At 37.1% G+C, this 7,095-nt stretch overlaps 1 pseudogene; it reads left to right on the top strand.

Moving 5' to 3' along the window:
• The first annotated feature begins 1,439 nt into the window (after positions 1 to 1,439).
• LOC122917947 lies at positions 1,440 to 6,788 on the top strand (annotated as a pseudogene).
• The last annotated feature ends 307 nt before the right edge of the window (positions 6,789 to 7,095 follow it).

Raw genomic sequence — 7,095 nt, 5'->3', positions numbered from 1 at the left:
CAACATGAGAGCATTAGAGGAATATATTGGTTTTAATTATACCCTTCCTGAAAAATTAGATCTAGCAAAGATATAATTAATATGATTCAACTGTTAGAATTAGAGCATCAGCTAATGCTTAGAGTGCAAACTAAAAAACTATTTATTCATGTTTCCCTTAAAAACATAACATGCGGGGCACTTGGGTGGTTGAGTTGGTTAAGAGGTTGTCTTTGGCTCAGGTGGTGATCCAGAGTCCTGGGATAGAGCCCCACATTGGGCTCCCTGCTCAGTGGAGAGCCTGCTTCTCCCTCTCCCTCGGCCTGCTGCTCTGTCAACCAGTGCTCTCTGTTTCTCTGTCAAATAAATAAATAAAATCTTTAAAAAACAAACAAACATAACATGCTTATCACTTTGAGCTACAGAGCTGGGATTGTATTTTCATAAATTTTTGGTTCCCTTAAATTTTTTTTAGAAAGCCAGAAAAAAAAATCACTTGTAAGCATAGGGAAAAATAATTTAATTATTAATATATTTCCTGTGCATAGTGTTATTTATTTATTAAATATTTCTCACTTGGACTAGAAATAACCATTAAAAATGTCTTGTGTTACATATACAGCTGTACTTAATGCTTTCCAACTATGTTTTCCTTATTCTTATTTTTTCATATTTATGCAAATATAATTAATACAATTGAATAAGTTAATGAGACACAATAATTCTTTTTTTTTAAGATTTTTTATTTATTTCTTTGACAGACAGAAACACAAGTAGTCAGAGAGGCAGCCAGAGACAGAGAGGAGGAAGCAGTCTCCCTGCTGAGCCGAGAGCCTGATGTGGGACTTGATCCCAGGACCTGGGATCACGACCCAAGACGAAGGCAGAGGCTTTAACCCACTGAGCCACCCAGGCTTCCCGAGACACAATAATTCTTAACTTAGCATCCTAAAATATTTATAGTTTTCATCAAATTAGTAATTATTTCTAATTGCTTTATTCTGGTAAGAAGTATTCTAAATAATAGAAGTTTTAAAAAGCTTGATACTCAAAATAAAATACATGTTCAGGGGGAAATAAAGGGTGGAAAGCAGATGAATAGAATTAGAAAAATCTTACATTTGGGATAACATATAAAACTTGTTCAGGAGCTGGTAAGAAAGGGTTTTTACTCTGAAATTTATTCTCAGATATCTAACTCATTGCTTTGGGGAAAAACTTTACTAATAAATACCAGGAACAAATCACCCCAAAACAGATTAGCTAATCATTCTATTTTTCTTCCAGAAAATAACATATTTATATTTCTTAAGTCAAACAGTGATAGTTTCCTCAAGAATAGGATCAATACAGATAAATGTTTAAATTTTTAATTAATTTATTTTTTATTAAGCTCCACATCTAACACAGCTCAAAGTCATGACACTGAGATCAAGAGTCACATGCTCCACTGACTGAGTCAGCCAGGAACCTCAAAATATAGATATTTATAGTCATATTATCTATAAATAAGTTATTTTTATTTCAATGATATACTACTAATATTTCTATCATAATTTCATGTTTACAAATTTTCTTAAACGAATCTTTTATACCACTTTCAATGTTATGCTATTACTGTTAGTCATTACTGCCTATAATCTGTGAAATAACTTGTTTATGTACTTATAGCATGAACTTGTTAAGATGGGAAACTTTGTACTTTAAAATATCCATAAATGCACATGCATACAGCCAATATTAATGTCAAAATAATTGTAATACTTACATTTTATAACAACTTTACTTCTTCTCAGAAAACTTACATATATAGATTTCATTTGACAAGGATTAATATGCATAATTTATTTCACCAGGACATTTAATAAATAGTCCGTACACATAAAGAAGAAACTATGTAAAGACTAATTATGTGCTTTTTGTATTGACTAATCTCAGTGCTTCAATTTCAGTTAAGAGTACTTGTATGAGCCAACTGCCTTGTCTTCAACTGTTCTATTTCTTCTTGTATTCAAATCATTCAATCTCCTTCTCTCATGTCTTGGAAAATACCTGAAGTTCTTCCTTCTTAGCCAGTGTAAGCAACCCAGCATTTCCAATAGGACAATCTTCAAACAATTGAAATAGAACATGCAGAATGCTTCATAGAGCTCTCTACAAAATCAGCAATGACAACAAAAGAATGATGAGTATGATTTCCACAAATACAATAGAACTTAAAGTGTCAATAAAAATCTTTTCACATGATTGCACTGAAAGAAGCTTTTTTTTTTTTTTTTTTTTGGTTGAAAGAAAGAAAATATTGGTTTTATTCATTGGCACTCATGTAGTTCACATCCATGGAGGACTTTGACTCTTAATAGAGAATGAATTAGATTGTATTATGTTACATTATGTTATTATTAGAAAGACAAGCCTCACTTCTGTATATCTACTATCAAAACACTGTTCTCACTGTTGAGTGATCTAATTCAACAGACCTTGATACTTATCTTTTCTGAATAAATTATCACATGTAATTCTATTATTGCTTAAATTAGTAATGGATGATAGTTATAGGAATTATCCATTTCTTCCATTCAAACTGGATGTCACCAAAGCAACTCAAAGATTGGCTCTGTAATTGACCTTTAAGATTGCTAAGAGGGCAGGAGTGTTTACATTCAATTTATTTGATTCATATATTGGGATGGGCAAAGAAATACCCATTCCTCAAATCCATGTTTAGGTAAAGAGAAGACGTGGGAGAAGTTATATAATTTATCAGTTCATAAATCTCACACGCTGCCTAAATTATTCTTCATGTTTTCAACTTTTCATCCTGTTTCTCATGCTATTCTTTCTTTTTTTTTTTCCTTTTTTCCTGATCTGTTCTGTGTCCAAGGAGTCCAAACAGAGCAAATTGCATTATTTGAAAGACCATGTCTAGTGGTTTTCTGTTTGTTTTCCCAATGGAAAACACCAGCAAGAAATCTGGAGATAGAAAAAAACAGATCAGGGTATTTATTTCCTTGTGTTTTTGTTTGTTTGTTTGTTTTCCCTATCTTGCCAAAGTTCTGAGAACAGCAATAATGTATCTTACAGCTCCTGTCAGTTCTTAACTTTTCCACAGATCCAACTCTCTCTCTCTCTCCCAAATCTGTGTTTGGAAAGATTTCCCCCTTTCTTCTTCACATGTAGGGGTTGAAATCACTTTTTGCTAGTCCAGAGAAATAAAACACTGGATTATTTCAAATCCAGGAGAGAAAACAGCACAACTCCATCATTCTAAAAGAAGAGAGCATAGTCAGTATATTTTGATGATAAGAATTCACTTACTGCTACCTGTTCTGATTGTTTGAACATGTTCACAATAATCCATCAGTATCTGTACCATAATGACTAATATGCAATGATTAGTATTAGCCCTGATTAGAACTACTAAATGCATTCTTCCTTCAAGATGCATGATCTCATAGCATAATAATGACATCATCAAAGGCCCTAGGCAAAGTCAACACATAAAGTAGACCATGTTCAAAGACAGGGATGAACAACAACTGAGGCTCATCTAAAGTGGCTTTCACCTCAACTCGTTATCACAACAATGAGGAATGTAAAGGATACAAGGTATTAAGGCAAATCAAGCAAGTGAAAGTAATTACGCCGTGGTTCGTTCTTCCTAGGAAGGCACTGATATTTGATTTTTCAAAGCAGATAAACAGTAAGGAAGCTCCTGAATGATGATCTCGGAGCTAAGAGATTGCTGCCTTTTATTACATTAAGGAAGAAAGAGGTTGCCCCAGTATTTAGGGGCGAAATAATCACATAAAAACCAATTACTTAAGGAGATGCAGCAATGTATTTTTGTTTTGTGTTTTCTAAAAGTCTAATTTTTGTCCTCGGTATTGACTTGTTTTTCTCAGATATGTAGCTAAATGACTGCAGCAGTGCTAATAATCATATCCAGAAATTTAATGTTTCAATGATGAAGACAGTGCAAATCTTCTTGTGGCTGTCTTTTAAAAGCAAGAATATGAATAAATAATAAATAAATACTTTAAAAAATTTGCTTAAAGGGCTTGGTAGGGTGGGGGGAGTTGGAATTAAACTTTACATCTTGTCATAATAGATATAAGGTAATTTTTTAACAACTTTACTTGTTATTTATTCTGTGGTGTGGTTTCTACTTACTGTTCAGTATCCTTTCATTTCAGCCTGACGGAGTCCCTTTAGTATTTCCTGTGGTGAAGTCTGCTAGAAACAATATGTATCAGATTTGTTGTTGTTGTAAATAGATTTGCTAGATATAGAATTCTTGCCTTAATTCTTCTTTCTTGAAATATTTGATTGACAATACTACTATAGTCCAACCTCCATTATATCTGATGAAAAGTCAGTTGGTAACATTGTTGAGTATGCCTGTATGAGTCATGTCCTGGAACACACATTGCTCCAAAGTCTGATACAATTAAATTTGAGCCTTTGGGGGCTTTGCCTCATTTCCTCCAGCTCCCTTAGCTGAGCAGTGGTGACTGCACAGACATCAGTGTGAACTGTACCACCATGTCTGCCTGCTGGACAAAATGGCCACCATCAATACTTGAACCCAATTCAGCAATGACTACCGACACTTTAAGAAGCTCCATAGTGGGCGCCTGGGTGGCTCAGTGGGTTAAGCCGCTGCCTTCGATTCAGGTCATGATCTCAGGGTCCTGGGATCGAGTCCCGCATCGGGCTCTCTGCTCGGCAGGGAGCCTGCTTCCCTCTCTCTCTCTGCCTGCCTCTCTGTCTACTTGTGATCTCTGTCTGTCAAATAAATAAATAAAAATCTTTAAAAAAAAAAAAAAAAGAAGAAGCTCCGTAGTGCTGCTTTCTCAGGGGTCTGCAGATGTGTGAAGAATTCTTCCATACAGGAATATGCTGCAAAAATCATCAACACCAAGAAGTGATCTGCCCAGGATGACCAAAAACTATAATGTGAGGTCTGAATATACTGACTTTTGAAACATCATAACTTTCATGAGAGTATTTCTGAAGAAGGTTTTCACAACCTCATGTTTGAACTTCTTCCTGGCAAGGAGCTCTTTGAAGAGATTGTGGCTAGAGAGTACTACAGTGAAGCTGGTGCTAGCAATGGTGTCCATCAGATTCTGGAAAGTATTAGACACATCCACCAACATGACATCATCCACTGAGATCTCAAGTCTGAAAACCCTCTGTAGGAAAGTAGATGCAAGGGTAGCTGATTTTGGTCTCGCCATGGAAGTATGAGAACAGCAGACTTGGTTTAAGTTTGATCGAACCCCAGGTTATTTGTCCCCTGAGGCCTTGAGGAAAAAAATCCCTCTGGAAAACCTGTGACTATTTGGGCCTGTGGGTTCATTTTATATATCTTTCTGTTGGGATATCATCCTTTCTTGGATGAAGATCAGCACATATCTGCAGATCAAAGCTGGAGCCTATGATTTCCCATCCCGAGAGTGGGATACAGTGACTCCTACAGCAAAAAAAAAATAGTTAAACAGAAACCATAAACCCCACAAAATGCATCGCACCTCATCGGTCTTCCAAAGATCCCCCAGTGGCCTCCATAATGCATCACCAAGGGAATATGAAATAGTTGTGCAAGTTCAATGATCTGAGAAAACTGAAAGGTGTCATGCTCACGGCAATGCTTTTCTCTAGGAACTTTCCAGCTGCCAAAATCATATTGAATAAGCAGTCAGAGAGGGGTGATGTAAAGGATCAGAAAATACACCAAACTGGATGGTGTATCCAGTTTGCAGATGGTATGGAGAGCTCCATAGAGAGCTGCCCCAGCACCATGAAAGATGAGGACATCAAAGAGCACAAACAGGAGATCTTAAGATCAGGAAACAATGGACTAAGGTTGTTAACAATGGGGTCCTTGAGGCCTACAGGAAGATTTGTGATTTAAACCTTACTTTTTTTTTTTTTTTTTTTGAGGCCTAGGATGACCTCTCACAGAGGGGATCGATTTCCATAAATCTTACTTCAAGAATCTCCTATCTCAAAGCAACAAGTTTATCATACCGACATCCTGAACCCACACATCTACATGATTCATGTATGCAGCTTACATCCCTGTGGGAGGCCGTAATAAGGCTTGAGACGAGGACCAAACCAGGCCCTGACTTGTGCCTCCTTTAAGGTCTGAATAAACTAACAAAAGGTTTAGGACGGGAAAAGCTGAGTAGCACTGAGAAAGGGTCTGTGCTGTGTGTTGTGCACTCGCCTACATGACTTCCCACACGCTTGCTAAACAAATGAGAACCATTCAGTTGAGGTCATAAGTTTGTTGCTGGTCCTTTCTGCCCTAGTACAGCCCATAAAGTACTTTCAGGTTTGCTGTATCAATACAGAACAATTGTACTGGCATCAGCCATTGGGCGTCACAAGGTCTGCTTATAGTTAAGTGTGAAACTTATTATGGGAACTTGTGGTTGTTTAACTAGACACAGATGTATTGCTTCTCCTATTATTACTATATATATGGCCTTAATGCTTTGAATAAACTTAGCACTATTGGACATCCTCCTCAGTGCTCCTCCTGCCCCCATCTCTCTGCTTCTTGAGTTCTTTTCTTCATCCTCTTACCCTCACGTTCCTGGTCAATTTGGCGTGCCGGCTGCGACACATCCCCAACATTCTGTTACATGGATGGGCAGGGTCAGCCTCTCACCAGCCAGTTGGAGACCCTGGTCTGGCAACACTGGGATGGTAAATGGCTCATTGTCCTCTATCACCACTATAATGAGCTCAGCCACAGAGGCATTAGGAGATGCCAGAGAGTCAGAGGTCACTGAGTTTCTGCAGCCAGTGGTTCTGGAGGCCCTGAGGCACACAGGCAGTCCTGTTCATTTGAGGTTTAAAACAAATTACAGAGCAGTGGCCAGCAAGACATGAGTTTGCATGCAGTCCTGCTGCCTCCCTTTTATGTCTGTGTTTTTTACAGTTAAGTAGTTAAGTGTTTTTTATAGTTAAGGAAAGAAAAAAAAAAGATTGTTTTAAAAAAATTGAATTCGTATCATAGCTCTGATTTTAATTGAGAAACCTCCACACTGGTTTCCATAATGGCTGCACCAGTTTACATTCCCAACAACAGTGCAAGAG

Source organism: Neovison vison, chromosome 10 (assembly GCF_020171115.1).
Source record: "Neovison vison isolate M4711 chromosome 10, ASM_NN_V1, whole genome shotgun sequence".
Taxonomy (NCBI): Eukaryota; Metazoa; Chordata; class Mammalia; order Carnivora; family Mustelidae; genus Neogale; species Neogale vison.
The sequence above is the reverse complement of the archived record's forward strand: the minus strand, read 5'-3'. Positions and strand labels throughout refer to the sequence as shown.